Consider the following 20,226-nt stretch of genomic DNA (forward strand, 5'->3'; position numbering starts at 1 on the left):
TATAATCTTTCTCTTGCTGTGTACTGAGTGCTCCTTGTACTCCGCAAGCACTTTTCCTCATTTGCTGCCTGTATACTGCTGAATTGTTGCTAGTAGTTCATTTAAACGACACGCTCCAGATTTCTTGTAGTTTAAATTACGCATTAGCGCCAGCACGTGAGCGAGGCCGGTTTTTGCTAGCACATAAAAGCTTGTCTCCACTGTGAGGCTTGCTACATTGGGCCTCATTACAAGTTTGGCAGTAACCTTGCCGGTAAAACCGTCAGGCTGCCACCAAACGTGCTATTTTTTCACCACCTGCGAATGTGCAATTACCGGGTCATTACGGCCCAGCCGGACCCAGTAATTGCCCATTCGCGGGCGCCGGAATTGAATGCTCCCCATTCCCATTGAGCCCCATAGTGGGAATGGGGAGGTTGGATGCACCGCCACCATTCAGAATGGTGCTGGTGCATCCGACATGCTCTGCTGTGCGGGTGCCGTTCCGCCCACCAGGTCGGACCTGGTGGGAGAAAACGCACCCACGAGCAGAACTCGTAATTTGCCGGTCCAGTAGCTTACAATGTTTTGACTGGGAAATAATTGCAGCAAGGATTGATGAATGAAAGCACTATGTTCCATATGTGGCATCTGACTCATGGCGGCTTATTGGGCCAAATGTAGATGCGCATTGGAAAGGGTGCTTGTAAACCATATGAAGCAGGGAGTGTACCCGCCCATCTTTGGATTGATCAGAAGGGAAGGGCAGTGGCTGTGTAGTCTAACCACTGTGGCTGCCTGGAAAACGGACACAAGGCCTTATCAATGTGAAATATTTTAACACATCAAAGCCTATAAAGGGTGAATAAAAAGGGGCAGGTAGGGCATCAAGGTTGGTGCTCATTGTTGGTAAATAAGCCGTGTCTGCAAGGGTGCCAGCCTGATGATTAGGTGAAGGGGGGGCTGAAGCATTAATAACCACATTGTGATGGGTCACTGCTTGTCGATGGAGAGAACAAATTATGCTGGGCGCACGGTTGACCCTTGTATTGTCACAAATGGGTGAAGCTGGCAGTATGGTGGAGACCCAAGGGCCGGGGGGGACTAAAGCACCTGTGAGAGATGGGCTTATCGTTGAAGTACTGGCAACTCCTTCCACTGTATAGCTTCATTTAGGCCTTTTTGGCATGTTTCTAGCCAGAAAATTCATTTCTGTTCTTGTGAGAATAGCAGGTCGTGCTAATTGCCTCCTCTTTGAGGCAGCTTAATTTTCTCAAGAATGGTACATTTAAAGATGTGCGCCAGGTGTCCCTCGGCCACAAAGTGTGAGACAAGTGGAGCTGTCATTTTTCTTGTTCTTATGCATGAGCGATGTTGTATCATGCGTTTCTTCACGTCTCGTGCTGTCATGCCTATGTACCTCAGGTTACAAGTACATGTGATCATATATACCACACACTTGGCGTTACAGTCAGTGAATTGTTTCTGGACCCAAGGGGTCTTCCAGCCTATATCCAACGTGGAGATGCGGATTGTCTGTGTGCACATGGAACATTGTCCACATGGAGAATGTCCAGTTGGCCGATTGGAATTCCATAGTGTGGATTGGGCATCGGGTGGAGTACCTTCTTCTGTTCGTTTGGTATTAACCAGTGAGTCTCTGACATTACGTCTCCTTTTGAGAGCAAAGCGAGGAGGTGGCATTGCCACTGTTCCTGTATTAAAAATGGGCACAGGGTCTTGGGACAGCTGGATAAAGCAGGCATTATATATGCTAATTATGCATACGACACGCAATACCCTGTGCCTCTTACAGGGAATTATGTCATCGACTCCACTACTCTGAACAACATCTACGATCGGTTTCAATCATGGATGCAAGACAATAAGCTTGCGCTCAATGACACCAAAACAGAACTGATGGTTTTGGGTGCTACCACAAAACTGCGTAAAATTAGCCCTGAATATCGGTATTTTAACGTGGCTGGCTATACCAGTAATACCCAGCCCAAGGTCAAGACTCTTGGGGTCATTTTAGATCAAGAGCTTACCATGAAGGCCCAAGTTAATAGCCTTGTCTCTAGCACTGCGTACCATCTTGAATTGTTCACCCAGCTCCACCCCTTTTTGAATACCACAATGCTATTATTGGGGCCAAATTGGACTATTGTTCCAGTCTTTTGCTAGGTATTGCCAAAGATGATCCTTAATCGCCTGCAGGTTGTCCAAAATAATGCTGTGCATATTGAGGAGGGTTTACGAAGATCAGACCATGTGACTGCAGCTAGGAAAGCCTCACACTGGTTCCTTGTCTGCAGCAGGATCATCTTTTGCACGCATTGCATTACACACAGTTGTCTGTAGGGCAAGGGGCCGAAGTTCCTCTCCAAATGTATCTCCTTGCTTCCAGCCGTAGAGTTTTAAGGTCAAATAATGGCCATCTCTTGGAAACTCCCTGTAGCAGACTCGTTAGTGTGGCCCACGGGTTCCTTTCCGCAATTAGCTCCGGAAATCTGGAACGCACTACTGGCAAATCTAAGAACATGTACCTCGCTAACTACCATCAAGCGAGGGCTAAAACCAGTCCTGTATTCTTAACCCTGTGCCACCTTACCACTGCCCCCATCTGACCATCTTCTTTTATATTACTTGTTTGTCCGTCTTTTTTTAAGGGCTATTATGCCTCTGGGCCTCGTTATGTGCGATACAAATAAAATAATTGAATACATACAGAAGCTGAGAGAGAGAGTCCTTTGTCCTACAGGTATTGGAGACATTACCCCTGGAGATAGAAGATAATATGGGGGAACGCGAGTACTGGAAATATCAAACCAGACTCATTATAAATGGAAAAAAAATCATCCCAGTAGTAATGGGAAAGGAATTAAAAATAAGCTGTTGAATCAGAACTGTGTTGATGAGATAACATGAAACACAAAACACATAGAGTGGGAGAAAGGAGAAAGATATAATTGGCAAAAGGGTAAGGATAACCTATATCCCAAAGATAAGGAAGAGAAAATACCAAAGAGAGACATTTGGGGAGTAAGGACACGTGAGGTCAAAAGAACCAGTCTCATACATGAGAGTACCTTGGCCAGAGATGAACTATAACTGGGAGTTGAGTCATTCTAAATCCAGAGAGGAGAGCAATATACAAGAGGGTCTGGAGCCCTATAAGAGAGAGAGAATTCACTTGAATAGAACCAAAATAAACTGTACAAAAGAGAAAAGGGAAACTATGAATCCCCTAATAGAACTACAGCACCTAATCCACCAGTTAACAAGAGACCATCTACCTATGGTCTATTCAGTGGGATTTGGAAATTATCAGGAGAAGGGAGTCATTCTCCTGACCTTAGTTAATTACAATAGTGGAAAGGTCAGTTAGGTCAGATGTGGACAGGGGTGGAACTTCCTTTGGACATTCACTCCGACTGACGAGCACCTTAGTTACAAAATAGACAGGAATCATCCTGTAACAGTAGGCAAAGATAGGATTTGTTTTTCTTTAAACTATTTGCTAAAACTGTCCTCTCAGCATCTGCATCCTAGTTCTGATACTCCATAGGACGCAGGGCCTCATTATGAGTACGGCGGTACTGGAAAAAAATGGCAGTAATGCAGTGGTAACTCTGTTACCACAGCTTTATCGCTGCATTACCACACCTTTGTATTACATATTTGGTGGTTGGGCAGAGGTGAAAACCTCCAGAAAAATGCTGAAGGCAATTTTGCCATTTTACCACCAAAGAAAATCCCCATGAAGTCCTATGGACTCCATAAATGGGGACTAAAACCACTATACCACCACTTGTAATCTAGCGGTAATTCCATTTGGCAGTATTCCAGCAGATTTACCAACGAGATACTGCCAAACTTGTAATGAGGCCCATAGTCCTACTCTAACTGAAGAGTGGTTGCATACATTCATGTTTTGATCTGGTTCATTTTCAGCTTTCCTTTAATAGGGTGTGCTTTTATTGGTTTAATGGCACTGTGGTGATCACCGTACAGTATTCTTCCTTCAAGTTTAGAGACAGTTCACCCTGGCCATCACTTTGGCCATGTAGGCATATGCACTATTGACCACTGATGAGAATAGTCATTTTCATATACTGAAATTCATCTTGGTAGACAGCACTAACTGGGTTTCTGTTTCTCCTTCTTTTGGATAACTGATTGTGAGAAACCAGAAGTTGTCTCACCCGCTAGTCCCCAAGGTTCTCGCTCTCAGGTGGTCAGGGCATGGCCATCTCCTTTGGATCCAGACCCTGTGGGTGGACCAGTGTGGGAGGATCACCTGGGTGAGGGGTCTTCAGGGAGTGCGAGAGGGACACCGCATGGTGAGACGTAGTATCACTCCCGCTGTAACACCTTTACCCCATCCTACCAGTTAGGATATGTGGGAACTTTACCCCCCTTTCCCTTCTTAAACACTTTCCCATGGACAGCCCACTCTGGGAGTAAACAGACTTACACCTAAGCAATGTACCTGACATGTCCCGCTACTATGGTCAGGCGAAGTCAGGCAATGACTGACAATCACTCACACCTGACTTCCATTAAACTTCCCCACACTGATAAAAGGCGGACCACGAGAGCACATTCTGAGCAAGGCAAAGCACACTAAGGGACAGCAGTTTCGAGTTAGCAGCTGAGCGAGGGGAGAAAGGCGGCAAGGAGGGAAACACCCTTGACCTTTTCGGCAAGTAACCATTACTTTCAAGCAACATTTGAGTCAGAAAGCATAAGGCCAGGAAACCAAAATGAAGAATCCTGTATTGTGTGTCAGAGGTACCGAAGGCCCTCCCGCATAACTGACCAATGTGGGGAGGAGAAGCAGCCGCAGGTGTACCGTTCTTGGCTCCAAGAACAATGAAGCACCAGAGAGTTGGGGAGACCAATGCAAGACCGGTCTGTGTTGAAGTCAAGGTTGCATGCGGCAACATTGTATAACGAGCGCTGGAACGAACATTGTTAAATGCGTGTGATGAAAGACACGAGTAAAGCTAAACTTCATACAAATGTTTGAACTTGAGAAGGCAAGACACAATACCATTGACAGAGAGGTCTGGCACGTGAATGTGCTGAATTGATTGTCTCTGTAAGGTAGCCCGCCAATAGAAACTAAAGTAGGAGATTGATGAGAACATTGTGTGAAGTGAATAGAAGTGGCCCAGCGATGGTTTAAGCAAAACCCATCGCACATTCGAAAGTCTTCGATTTTGATATCAGGAGGATCTGAGCCCGAACCAGGGAGATCCATGGTCTGAGCCCGAACGAGGGAGACCAAGTGTAAACATTATGGTAAAAAGGAGGTCCAAGCCTGAATGAGGGAGACCCATGATAAACACTGGAAGCAAGAACTTGTGCATGTGAAGACCCTGATAGGAATGAAACTTTGATACCTGTCTATTACGACAAACCCTCTGCAGTGAGGTACTGGTATTAGAATAGAGACTTTAGCAGAAAGCCCTGATATTTATGCTTTGAACTGTATCCTCATGGCAGAGAAGCCAGAGTGTGTGCGAAGCTCGAACGTGCCGCCTTGTCCCGTCCTGAAAACACGGGGAAGGGAAGCCAACTTCTCAACCATCCTGACATTATTTCTTGAACACTTATCTTTTTGCATACACTATTGTCCCACACCCTTTTGTATTTAGAAGGATTGGCAATAGGTTTATTAGTATTGACCCTTTTATTTTGACAGAGACTCGACTAGGACTCTGTTATTATTATTTGATGGTCGTAACTTGCTCCCATTCTTAGATTTAGGTTAGGTAAGCGTTCAACCAACCCATTGAAGTTCAACAAACACCCTTGAACTGTGACCACTGGTGTCTGTCTTCACTGTTTGATACCATGCCTTCCCTACATGATGAACCAATGAGCTCCAGAGGGAGAATACATTTTCTTCTGGCTACCTACCAAAGACTATATTCAGATACTGATGTGCCTCTTTTTCAAGTGCTAAAGATATGAAGTCAAGATGTAAAAAAATACTTGACTCCCCCTACCTCTGCCCCCATTTCACTTTCATGGTCCGAAAATGCATTGCCCAGTATAGTCTGCCTATCCACACGTGAAGAAGATGCAGCTACATTAACATTTATTTGTTAAACTCTATGACTTAAAGATTGTTTTTGTTGAATGTTCAGTAGTATTGACTACTGTGGTTATGCAGATTTGTGGTTAATTTCCACAGTCTTGCTTTAGTTCTACATCCACTTTTGTGCATATGTGGTTCACTGATTTTGCACCTTATAATTTGTAAAATTGAATCTACTGTGTTTACTAATCAAGAACAAGTTTGTGCCTGCTACTTCAATTTGGTTTATATATATATATTATATATTTAATATATATAATGAGGGTATGTAAGATGTGCCCGTGCACATGTACCAATGCTCTTTCATGTTCTTGTGCCCGCGCGGATGTCTGCATGCTTGCATGTGTGTCTGCATCATTATCTACGAGACCCCTAACCTGCAGTTGCACCTGTGTACACAACAGAGGGGGCAGCGGATCTTTGTTTTTCCTCGCCTCTGTCAGCCACACATCTTCTGCTCGTCAATGCCACTCGTCTCCTCCTCCAACCAATTCCTGATGTGGTCACTTTTCACTTCCCTCTACCACCAAATGTGCCACTATACCTCTGCGGGTACACTCACCCAGAAGCCAAAACATAACATCCCTGCAATGAGCTCAAAATGACAGGTGCTTGCAGCAAGGCTGCGCCACCCTTCCCGAGAAGAGGTGAGTCCCCGGGGAGAGTCTCATTAGATAATCCTGCAGACACAGAAGATTTATTTTCACTTGCAGCTGGGGCAGCCATCCTACCTAATATAGCATATAGAAGGAAGTAAAGGACTGTGGTGAGTCAGAATCACAAGATGGACAAGGTGGCATTCTGGTAAATGAAACAACCTAACTTTACCATGTTCTTTGGCCCTATCACCAAGGAAAGAAAGAAGTCTAAAGAAGTGCCCCACAAAACAAACTTAGCCTGTCCAGAAACTTATTTTTATTTTATTTTATTGGCATATCATGGTTAGTCAATTACAAACATTTTGCCTTTGTTATTACAAAACACACAAATCCATACAAAGAAGGAAAAAAATAAAATAAAAAATAAATTAACAATGAGAAGTAAAAATACACATCAAATCGATTAAATCCAGTATTAGTCAAAGCTCATATAATCAAGTAAACAAGAATCATAAAGGACAAAATCGCTTAGTTTTCTTCCAGCCGACTAGTTCAAAAGATGATGAAATATTAAATTTAAGTCGTCATTAGATTGTTGAGTCTCTTGAAGATTGCTAATATCAGCTTGACCAACGCTATTGTGAGTCGCAATCATGGTCCTTTCAACAGTTCCAACCATCAGTCTTCAGCTGTTCTGGAGGCATAATGCATTGTGAATTCTGTCATCAACTGTGTTCTGATTCCATCGAATTCTGTGTAATATAATACCAAATGTTTCAGCGTTTCTATTGCATCGTCATTTTGTTTTTTCTTTGCTCGTATGTTAAGTATTTCACCAGTGGAGAACAGATTTAAGATTTATTGGTCTCTGAACAGTGCATTTGGAAAGATTTCCAGGTATCTTGGGATGGTATTTAAAACTCTTCCTTCAAGAAATGTTCTTCCATAATATTTGAACTTTTGTCTTTCATTTTGCATAATAATCCAGTCACGCCTATAGAGCTTTTTCTTAATCTTGTCTGGATTCTCCAAAAGTGTTTGATCAGTCTCATCTAGTTTAGCTATTATCGCTTGACAGATATTCTTCCTTTCTTGTAGTGTTTGGTTGTTGTTTTTCTTAAGCGCATAGCTTAATACTACAAAGCTGGATTTCAATGGAGGATCTAAGCATTTGCGATAAAGTGCAAGCGATTTCCATACTATGACTGCTTTTAATGAAGTTAGCCTCAGTTCCATGCGTAGAGCTTGTACTGGTGTACCTGAGGGAGTTCTTAGCACTCTTTTCCAGAAGAGCCCTTCAATAACAGCCCGGCTCTCTGATTTGAATGTAAAGACTTTTTCCGCTCCATAAGTAAGTATGGGAACCACTTTAAATCTATCAGCGGTTTAAGGGAGAACTCACAATAGCGTTTCAATAAGATTCTACCTTGGCTGGCAAGATTTATGGCTTTAGATCTTAATACATCAAGTCTTGATTTGTCAATCTTGCTATCATTAAGACATACGCCAAGGTACGTGAATTCTGTTACTTGCAATATCGTTTCTCCATTTATGTACCACGCATTAGTTCTTTTTTCCTTGGACTTCCTTGATTGATCACCAAAGAGCAACACTCTGGATTTTGTTGGATTAATTTTAAGTCCATTTCCTTGAACGTAAGCTTGCAGGGCATTCAATTGACACTGAAGTCCTACTGGTGTTTGGTCCAGCAGGACTACATTGTCCGCGTATAGCAGGCAGCCTATTTCAGTCTCTCCAATTTTAGGTGCAAAGCTCGGCGTGTTGGTAAACGCTTGTTCAACATCAGAGGTGGAGAGGTTAAATAAGTCCGCTGCCAAAGGGCAGCCCTGTTTGAGGCCTTTGTTGGTTGCAATAGATTTAGTTAACAAGCCTTGACGATCAAGGCGAATCTGTATTGAAGTATTTGAGTATAGCTTTTGAATGGCATGGCGTATTGCATTCGGCCAACCCCACTGTTTTAATTTGTGCCTCAGTTTAAGTCTATCAACTGAGTCGAATGCTTCGCTAAGGTCAATAAATAATGCAAAGATTTTATTGTCTTTACATCATTCAATTTGAGACTTTAAAATGTTGATAATTAATAGATTTAATGAGATGCCGATGCCTTTTACAAAGCCACTTTCGAAGGGGTCGCAATGGACAGATTCCACACTTCATTTGCCCAGTTGTTTTTGTACAAAGGATGCAAACATCTTGCCAACCACGTCGAGTAAGGCAATCGGCCTGTAGTTAGATGGTATGTTTCTTGGGCCTTTTTTAAGAATTGGAATTATAATTGCTGCTTTCCATGATGTTGGCAATTCTTGGTTTGTAAGTATCTGTGAGAATAGCAGCGTTATAGTTTTGGCCCATTGATCAGGATTTTATTTAAGATGAGCATTCATAAGGCCGTCAGGTCCAGGTGCTCTGGATCTATTCAGTTTGTTTATTGCATTTCTTACTGAATCAACATTTATTTCAAATATGTCCCAGGTTGAACAGTCTTCATTATGAAGCGCTGCATAATTCACGATTGGGTCATAGAATTTAGAAAAATAATCGGTCCAGACTGTGGCTGTGATTGAATTCGATCTTACGGCGTCTTGATGCATTTTCAGATTATTAATCATCGACCAGATTTGTGCAACATTTTTGGTTTTAATAATGTGGAGCATTTGTTCGGCATCCTGTAGAATGGTCAGTGTATAGTGAGCTTTTCTCCAGTTGCGATATTTTTGTTTAATTTTTTTAGCCTGGATTTATCAGATGGCCAGCTCTTCGGTATTCAAAGCACGAAGTTCTCTATTCATTTGTTTTTTTTCTCTGCCAGTATAGGATTGCAGCTATGCCGGTGTACCAGTCTTGTTTTTGAAGAGCTTCTTTGTTTGGTTTTGAACAATTGGAGTAGTGCTGTAAATTGCATTGTGTTGTTGAGCCTGGATTGGGCGGTTAATTCGATTGATGGTATGCAATTGGGTTCACTTTGCTGATATTATTCATAATCGGTTGCGTCCTGGCATTACTTCTATCTGAGCATTATGTTGGTTCATTGTGAATTCAGTTTGGGAACACCAGGTCAACTCAAATAGATTATGATTGCTTTGGAGTTTTTCGATTACTTGCATAGAGGTCAAGAATCTTGTTATATTCTCTGAAATACAAATGTAATCCAGGATTTGATTACATTTCTTTCCCCTCCATGTTGCTGATCCTGGTTTATCGCCTGAGGGATGGTCTATAAGGAGGCAAATGTTTCTTTGTATCATCGCTTTTCTCTAGGTTATGCCTCTCTGTCTTGCAGGGTTTATGATTACAGGGTCATCATCTGTCTCGTAACCGTCAGCATTCCAGCAGATGACAATATGTGGATTTTCAAATTGTTCTCCAAATTTGTCAAGATGCAATGTTAGTTTGTCCTGGAAATCACTAAGAGACTTTATTGCAGGATTCCAGTAAAGGTTTAAAACAATTAGAGTTATGGGATTGTCGATGGTTTTAAGCGAAATATTACCCACTACCCATTGGATATGTGAGTTTGGATGGTGTGTTTCCAATACCTCATACTGAAACATATTTTTAATGGCAATAAGCAGGCGCGATGTTGGTCTACCACAAGGGCCTTTGTCAGCTGAATTCAAAAATACAGAGTATCCCTCAATAGTTGGTGGGGATTGTAGCCAAGTTTCCTGTAGGCAGATGATATCTTGGGTTAATCCCACTGAACTATTGTTTGTGGTCAGATGTGTAGAGCCTCTTGTATTCCAGATGGCCACATTCAAGGAAGGATTTATGTTAGATTGTGGAATCAAAGCATTGTTCATTTTTGCAGCAAACAGGCTTGCAAGCCATCTCCACTTCTCTGGTATACCCTGTTCTATTATTTGTAACTCTAGTGCTGTATCCCGGAATTTAGGCGGTTGAACTCGATCTTCAGCTATTTTATGTGGTAAACCTTTTGGGCTGAAACGTTCTCTTGTGTCAATGGGGTTCCACAATACTTTTTTATGTTGTTTCAGAGTAAATTTCTGTTTTGCAGATATATTGATGGCTTAATTCCAATAAATTGAACCCCCAAGGTCTTAACTCCGGTGCCTCTCCCAGCAAGACGTGTTTGATTAGAATACTTGTTAGGTATCAGTTCTATATTCCTCGGGAAATTCAATAGTTGTTAAATCCTGCGTAGATAATAACCTTAGTGCTGGTAGATGGTGAAATAATCTGATGACATTGGCACAATTTAAGGTTAGCCCATTATCATCAGAAATGATACGTCTCACCAGGACACGATATGTTGGTTCAGCTAATTTTGCTGTTGTTGCAGATGTGGGCTCACCAGATGGAGGAGCATAACGTGCCTCTTGAGTGTATTTTATTTTGCACTATTCGAAGGGGAGATATCGCTAAGTTAACTTCAGAGGGCAACCTTTGTTGTCCTTGAGTTGTTTCCACGTATGTGTTATGTCCTTCACTAGGTGCAATAGAATGCACAACCCTTTGGTGCTCGATCGGATGTGTTGATTCCACTTCCTATTATATAGTAACGAATAGTTTCGGAGGTATTTCCGCTTTTGATGTATTTACGCCTGCTCGCAATACGGATTTTGTTTGCAACAAAGAAGGAGCTATGGTGACCCGGGGCCTTTCAGATTCAAGGTCAATGTGAGTTACACGCGACATCGTATTTTTAGAGGCTGGTGTTGGATTTAAGTCAGCCTCCGTTCTCCTAGTCTTAGTTTATGACCTTGCCTGTATTTGATGCCTTAAGCACAACGGGCCTACTGGTGGCTTATTCCATCTTGGTTTGCAAGATTCATCATCAGCGTCATCAGATTCTGAGGAGGCAGGAGCACACGATAATTCTTCATCATTATTTTGATCTGATTCGAGATTCTCTGTTGAGGTTATCGAGTATGTTGAGAGATCTGCTAGTTCATTGATTGAAATGTCGACTACTTGTGAGGACTCTATCATCGGAGCAGGTTTTGTTTGAGGATTTCAAATTTTATCGGGCACCATTGTTGTTATTGTCAATTGAGTAGGGTCGGGCAGTGCTATATTTTTAATAAAGACCTTACTTGCATTTGAGTTTTGCTTCTTAGTACACGGTAATTTCTTTTTTTTACTGTCAAGTTTTTGTCTTTTGGGTTATTGTCGACTATCACAGGCAACACAGCAGATATGGTCGATTTAGCTGATTTCTCGAAAATTGGGCACATTATTTTCACTTTGGTGGCTGTACAGCCATTGTGTAGTCCTCTGGGAAAAATATTTGATCTTGGGTGAGCACAACTGGATCAGTAATACATTGACAGGTCTGTGCCTGTCAAAACCAGACAATCTTTGTCACAACCCCCTCTTTGCCTGAAGCCAATTTGCAGCCAAACTTTCCTCACAAGAGCACAGTCTGTAGGAGTATGAGAAAACACCTAACAGACTAGGGGCTTGAGTGAAAAGGCAGGAGCAGCAGCAACAGAGCTAGAGGAAACAACAATAACAGCTGTTTACTACTTTGATCAAAAGTACCAACCGTATCCGACACCACCCCCGATCTCCCACTCTTACCTGCTCCGTGAAGAACAAGACCCGAAACATACTTGGCCACAACGAAGGTAATGGAATGAAGAACCAAATAAAGAAGGTCCAGGAGAAGTCCCGTAATCCCAACAGGAAAGGATTGACAATAGTTCTTGTCCTACTGCAGAGCGTCCAGGTAATTGGTGAAAAGGAGTGACCAAAGAAGAAAATAGGCGAGCGTCCACAACAGTCACTCTTGTGTCCAAATGAAATAACCCTCGTGGTTCAGCAGAGCGTCCCAGGGTGCAGGTAAATGAGTCCGTGTATGAAGGTATGGAGGAGGGGGCAAAATAAATAAGGATAGAAGGAGTAAAGGAATGGAAATGAAAGAGAGGAAAATACAGGAGCGGGTCCAAGCGGGAGGTACTTGACCAGGTTTTCAGAGCGATAGCGCTGAGTTGCAGAGTTCCCGGGTAGCGACATAACAGAATGGTAGGCAGTGGGAGTCCAGGTAACGTATGCCGGGTCAGGGATAACAGGAATCAATCCGAAGGAGCCGAATACCAGAAATCAGGGACAGTTCAAAATGGGCAATCCATAATAACAGGCCAAGGAGTCAAAAACAGGTTCAAGAAACAAGATTGCAGAAAACGGACACTACAAAACTGGCTGTAGAACTCAGTTAAGGAGCACCGCTCCGTGTGCGCAGCAAGAATAAGTAGTACTCGCATACAGATGTGAATGGTGGTCCGTGCGTATCACGTGACCGTAGCGCCTGACGCGAGTACTAACACGGAATGCTGGATGCTGCAGTCCACACAGAACTGCCGTATTTTCGGCGTTGAGCCAGACGCCAAGGAATCTTCCAAGTGATTGGAGGGGCCATCGCAAGTCTTCGTGACTTTAAATAAGGTCGATTCACGACAGTGCCACAACAATAGGCGGAGGATCTATTTGGTGATTTTTTTTGTTAAACCGGGTATATTAGATCCCAATACATTTTCGGTAGATTTACCTTTTTGTTGAATATGGTCACTGTGAAGCGTATTAGCTACCAGCATGCTAATGTCATTGCTTACGGCTAGAATATCTGGTTTGTCTATCAAATCGGTTTGGCTTGCGATTGAAGACAACTGCTTCTTGGACATAACAGGTTGCATCATAGGATCTACTAGATCAAATGAGCGTGAAAACCGGCGTGCTTGTTTTTCCTTAATGATGGGATCCAGAATTCACTTGATTCCCAATACTGTTGTACTCCAGTTACGAAGCCTTCAACATAAATCATTTTAGAATGGAGCATGGCGAGAACTGTAGTCTGGTCTTTCAATTGCTCACCCATTTGTTCATATAACTTCATGAAGGGAGATAGAATTGCTTTTAAGGTAGAAATCAATAGAAATTCGCAATTGGTAGCAGTATTTGATTGATTGTTTTCATCCAAGATATGGACATCAGTTTGAGCTGTATTGTTGGTTTTGTCAATCTTCTGATGTGTGTTTGTCAGCAAGTGCTCATTATCTGATGGTTGAATAAAGGAAGATTACTTTTATGAAATATGTTGGGGCGGAAAGACAGTCTGTGTTCAGATGGGGTCGAGCTCCAACTTTTTGTTGTAGATTTTAGATTATGACTTCTCAAGGAAGGTTCATTTGGTGCAACATAACAATCCTGAACTGTATCTGTCTCCATTCGTTTTGACGTTTCTAATAGGAGTTTGTTCGGAATTTCCATTTCTTCTATTTGAGTATTTGTTGTTGCCTCGTTGAGCTGCAAAGGAGGCAATTGATCTGTCCTCTTTTCAGTTCTGTTCGATTGCTGCCGTGTAAGATTTGCATAGTTGGCCAGTTGAGGGTTGAATGTGTTCATTTTAGGCTTGTGAGACATAGGTTTCCATATTGATGTTGTGGTTCCTACATGGGCTCGTTTTGCAAAAAACGTGGCCTCCCTTTGTCCATGGAAAGTTATATCATGCTTTCTTTTAAGCATTAAGCGCGTAAATTGTTTTGTTGCAAATTGGTTTGGAAACTTAAGCTATCCTGATTCCTGCCCATGCCACTATAAACGGAAAGGAACCTAACTTAACCAAAGATACAATAAGGGCCTTTTACAAAACAAGGGCATCGTGTTTCTGCTTCCAAAAGGGGTTTTGTGAACCTGTTGGAAAATTCAAGTAAACAGGCACTGAAAATGTCTCTACCCCGTTCCCTCCTTTCTCTCATTATGCATAATTCTTTGGGTCTCTCTCTTTAACTGTTTCATCAGGCGCTTTGCCTTAGTCCCAAGCACCTGCTAGCCTTTGGGAATATTTTGACACATTAGTCCACACCATGCACTTTCCTGGAGTTGCCCGCCACTGAGACTCGTGGCACTCACTAAACTCTGCTACCTCCTGTTTGACACCTGGGGTGTCGGGTCTCACACTCCACCATGGGTTTAGCTTCTCTTCACCCGAGCTTGGGGCTTGGTTATTTTTATACCACCTTAGGGTAGGCAGATTCTCACCCCACCTTGGGGTTGGGTTGCTTTTACCCCACGTTGGGCCTCTCTACTTTCACCCTGTCTTGGGCTTGGTTTGCTGTCACCCCTCCATGAGGCTTTGACGCCTGTTCGGTGTCTCACCGGGACTCTGCTGCTCCAGCGGCCTCCCCTGTGGGAGTCCTTGTGCGCTGGGGCTCTCTGTTGTGCGCTTCAGCCAGTTTGCTGAATGCTCTGCAGGTTCCGCCATGAGTTGAAGCGCCATGATGGGTGTATGCTGTGAAGGCATCATGAAGTAGACACAGAAAACGGGTTCGGGTTTAGTTCTTGCAAAGTGTATTAACTTAAAAGGTAGGATGGAGTAAGGCCTAACTTGCCCTAACTTGCCCTATGCTAAGGTAGGATTTCCCTACTTAAAAAAAGGATAGTCTGTGTCAGGAAGTCCAAATCAAATGACAGTCTGTATCCAAAACCTATGCTTGCATACAATGTGTAGGGATGTCAGCAACAAAATGAGTAGTGTTAAAAATAAAGTTCCACACGTCTTCCAGCTTTTGGCTTGTAATTGGCTTCCCCTTCCCCAAGTTCAAAACAGTTCACAAGGCACCGGGTTACCTTCCACAAGAGTACAAATCTTCCAGCTTTTCAAAAAACAACACAGTTCATTGGGACACTTTCCATTTGAATTTGGCACTTTTCAGTAATTCACATAGGCGGTTCTGTTTCTTGACTTCAAAATCACAAAAGTTGTTGTGGAGAAACACAAGCTTCTTTATGGATACTTTCATTGGCTTTTCCATACAGGGGGCAATTGGTCTAGACACAGTTGTTGGAACACACGGTCCACCCATTACAGGCCACGCATCCGATACCCCTCCTTGGCAGCTTCCCATGAACAACATACCACTGCTTCCATTTCACAGTGATGCTTGCTTTATTCTCACGTGTCACACTCTCCAGACACTGTACTGTGGCTTGGTTGGCCACAATGCACTTGTTACACTTTCTTATATTCTTCTGGTTCTTGCCAATGCAGGTTTCCTCATAACATGCAGTTCCTTGAACTCTTTTGGCTGTTGCCAATGCTCATTTCCGCATACCATACACTTTTGAGGTGTTCTCTCGACTTTGCCAATACTTGGGTCTCAGGTAATACTGTTTGTGATATCATCCAAATTCACCAGCTTTCTTTCACTCCACTTGATATTCGCGAGTGCTCAAAACTTGCTTTCTATCTGCTCGGTATTCAAAAGTACTTATCGTGGCTTTCATTTCATTCAGCATTCAAAAGTACTTATACTAGCTCTGTTCTGTGTTCAAAAGTAGTTATAATGGTTCTCATGTCATTTGGTATTCAAAAGTTCTTTTAATTCAACAATTCATATGTGCTCAACCGCCCGCTCGACATGCCCAGGCCCCCTTATCCAAGCGGACTCACTGGATTATGCATACAGCGGTTCTGCTAGTCTTCCGCCTGCCAGCTTCTCCATGTGGCGTCTCGCCTCTGTGGTGTGCTGGCCTTCGGCAGCTTTGCTTCTACAACCAGCAGGCTGTCAGCGGGACGGACACTTCCTTGCAGGTCCTACGGCTCTTGTCTGCTTCACTCAAGCAGTTCAGCCTGGCCCTCCATATCGCACTGTATCCTCCTTCCGTTGCCCCAGCTCTGCACTCCCCGGTCTCCTGCAAACCTCTCGCCTCCACGCACGCCACCTATTGAGCTCCGGCTCTCCCAACTGGCTTCAGCCACTTAAAGTCCCTGCCATCCTGATTGGACCAAAAATGACTAGACCACTCACTGCTGAAGGGGTAGTCCTGCATTACTCTTGTTGTCCTCCACATCGTCTCAGTGTGTGCATTATTAGAATGAGTATGTGTTGCTCTGGTTGGTCTCTTCCTCATCCCTGTGGAGTATTGTTGCTTCTTGAGGAATATTTTAGGGCACGGACAGGGAAAGGGCTGACAATAGCTTGTGAAGGCTTGTGAGATTGAGGGTTCATTATGAAAAAGAAATGGGGATACCATGTCTCACCTAAGGACGTCCTCTCCCCACTACCCCAAGTTCCCGCCATCAAGGTGATCCTCCCACGCGTATTCACCCTCAGGGATAGGATCCAAGACCGATGGCCTTTCCATGCCCACACCCGAGAGGGGGATAAAGGGGAGAGAAGAAGTGAGGACGCCCTCAAGTTCCTCACAATGCTCACCTCTTTCAACCACACCTTCCTGGAGAAGGTTTCTCCCATGTAGCTCCATGGGCTTCTCTCTTCCTCTCCATCAATGCTGATGGGTTCTCCTCCTCCTTTCATGCAACGTGGGGTGGGTTTATCTTCAGTTTTTTTCCGGTCCAAGTGGAGGATGGTGTCTGAATAGGGTCAGAATTAATTTCAGCCATTGACATGTGAACTCATGACTTATTATACAAATCATTTCCCATGTAACCAACACATTCATTGGCTTCTTGATATAATGGAGGATAACACATATCCCTGTCTGGGGATTGCCTCTCCTCTAAGGAGAGGTAAGCCTCCCTCCCCCTGAACAGGCTCACCTCCGTAGTCCCAAAGGTGGTGACTCCCCTTAGAGGGAGGGGATGAATTCCCTTGAGTCATCACATAGCCCCAGCGTTGGTTTTATGCCCTCCTCTAGTCAGCCTAGGGGATATTGACTGAGGAAATATTCATTTTCTTGTTCTTTTCCCTTTCTCTGGTCTATCATGAAACAGGGCCAGGGCCTGAATCCTGGGTCAGGAGGCTATCTCAGGGGCAATGCATTTTGTGTTGGAAGCAAGACCATGCAGAGCAACACAGGTTCAAATCTCGGTCCTGTGCTTAGAGACTGGTCTCTGGTATTAAACTTTTAATAAAAAAGATTAATTCATTAAGAATAATTAGATCTAGAAAGCATTTCATTACACTGGCGTTGGTATCTTTTCTCAAGTGCATCCAGTTTAGGTGTGAATGGTCAGTAATGAGTCAGAATTTCTGTCCTGTTAGATAGTAATGCAAACTGGTATGGCCCACTTGATAGCCATGGCTTCCAGTTCCAGAGTTGTATACCTTTGCTCTCGAGTGAAAAGTTTCCTGCTTGTGCACAAGAGCGGGTCTTCATCCCCATCATGCAACTGGGACAGGGCAGTTCCATGGCCCACTTTTGATGTATCCGTTTGTAGGAAAAACTCCTTGTTAAAGTCAGGCATTTTGAGGAGAGGTTCATCGCCAAGGATCATTTTAGTCCCTCATAGCTATTTTGGTCACAGCGAGTACAGACAATTTTGTTGTAATCTTTATCATTGTTATGCCCTAACCCATTCACATAGTTGTTCCTGCACAAAATGCACATATGCAGCAAAATCGGAGCACAACTTGAAACTTCTCTGTGATAGTGGGCCGGACCCAGAAAGACTCTAAGTTCCTTGTTTAGTTTTCGATGGAGAGGTTAGGGCTACGGCCTTCATTTTTTGGAACTGGGGCTGAGGGAAACCATTCCCTACATAATAGCCTAGGTATTTCATCGCACTTTGGGCCAGATGACATTTTCTTTTATTAGCTTGAGTCCCAGCTCTTCTTAAGGCCCTAGTGATCTCATAGAGGTGAAGGAGATGGCCTTCCCAACTACTACTATGAATCACTATGCTTATCAGGTTGGCTATGGAACACACTGACCTGTAGTCCAGTTGTCGCCCCGCAAAAATTAAAGGGATTCCCTGAAATTGTCCGATCCCTGGATGATAAACAGGAGGTCATGCAGGAACAGGGAAAACCCTCTGAGGGAATAAAAACCCTGATGTTGAGTGCTTTTGTGGGTTGTGAAGGGGTGTCTTACTCCAGTCCTGATGAAAGGCACCTGAAGATGCCTTGGAGAGATGCTGATGTAGGCTGGACGGTATATGATTCAGCCTGCCATTGGTCTTGTGCCATACATTCTCTAGGTGAGGAAGGAGGCTCTTGAAGAAGGGTGGCGAATTCTGGAAAATCTCTTCCTAAAATAACCTGTTCTGGAAGTCCAGGGATAATGACTGATGATACTAGCCGGGACTTCCTCCTGATATTAATGTACACAGGTACTCAGGGATAGATCTCTTTATCTCCATGTACACAGGTGACTCTAACAATGGTTGCATGTTCTAGATCTACTGAGGAGACCAAATTGGCTCTTATGGCTGTTAAATTGCCGCCAGAATCAACTAATGCTTTTACTACCTTCCCCTTCGCCACAGCGTTTTCATACTTAAAATCCATTGCGGATCGGCATAAACATATGCTAAAGGTTTATAGATCCTCCTCTTGTTCTTCCCATTCCTCTCCTCTTAAGCAACCTATTTCCACAGGCTCCTCCTTTTTGATTTTTGGGACAATGCAGGGCTAAATGACCTGTTTATCTACATGAAAAACAGATGGGCGGTGTTGTCTTAATCCCTCTGGGTTCCCCTCTCCTTAATTCTTCTTTAATCCTGGTGTCAGGTTTATTTTTACCATTTCTCTCAGGATTCACTCTCGGGTTTTAGAAAGTCCTCCTCGTTCCAATGTCAGGTTTTGAGAGTGGAAGGGGGGTTTTTGGTCTTTTCTATCTTCTTTTTTATGGAAGGAATGGACATATTTTACTGCATCTGAATGGTTTTGGGCAGTTTCAATAGCCAGGTTAAGAGTTGGTCAATGTAATTATAATATGGCGTTCTGTAGGAAAGGAGTTACTGAGTTGATAAACTGTTCCAGATGATAATTTCTGCCAACTCTTCCGGTGTTTTATTGCCGATCCATAGGGCGACAGTATTTTTAATTCGTTCTCCTACTTCCAGAGGGGCCTTACCGGGGTTTAATCTGATGGACCTTAGTTTTTGCTGATAAAAATTACTGGTCTGACCTACTCTTTTAAGGACCCCTTCCTTGATGGATATGAAGATAGCTCCCAAGTTTTGATTAAGCAAGTGATAGGCGGTTTTGCAACTCGCCTTTTAGCAGCGGTCCCAAGTAGCATTTATTTAGGTTTTCTCCCCCTCCCAGCTGTTCAGCCAATCGTTCAAAATTCAAAAAGAACTTCCCTAAATCGTGTCTTTCCTTGTAGGTTTGTAATATCCCTTGTGGTAATAGGGGTCTTGCTTGCAATTCGACTAATCTCGTCAAATTTTCTAGAAGGCGAGCCTTGGCCTGAATTTGATGGGCAGCCAGTTGGGCTACGACTGTTTCAATATCAGTCAGATTTTCAGAAGAGGTAAGGGTCCCCTTTGTTGGGCTTTCAGACTCAGAGAAGAAAAGGGTCTCAACCTCTTCAGAGAAGATTTCGAAGTCGTCTGACCCTTTCGAACTTGACTTCGATGAAGGCGGTTTGACACCAAAAACAAAAGGTGGGTTTTAGGTGCCAGGTCTAATAAATATATGGGAGGGTCTTATTTTTAAGACTATTCATTCCCACTGTTGTATTTGATAAATAATGGGGTATCAGAAGGGTGGCTAATAGTACCTGGGTTTTGAAAAAACAAATCCTGTTGGTTAACTGGGATTTGAAGTTTGGAGAATTAGATCTACTTAATAGTGGATATTCGATCAG

This window comes from Ambystoma mexicanum, chromosome 9, assembly GCF_040938575.1.
Source record: "Ambystoma mexicanum isolate Mex_15411 chromosome 9, UKY_AmexF1_1, whole genome shotgun sequence".
In the NCBI taxonomy this organism is placed as follows: domain Eukaryota; kingdom Metazoa; phylum Chordata; class Amphibia; order Caudata; family Ambystomatidae; genus Ambystoma; species Ambystoma mexicanum.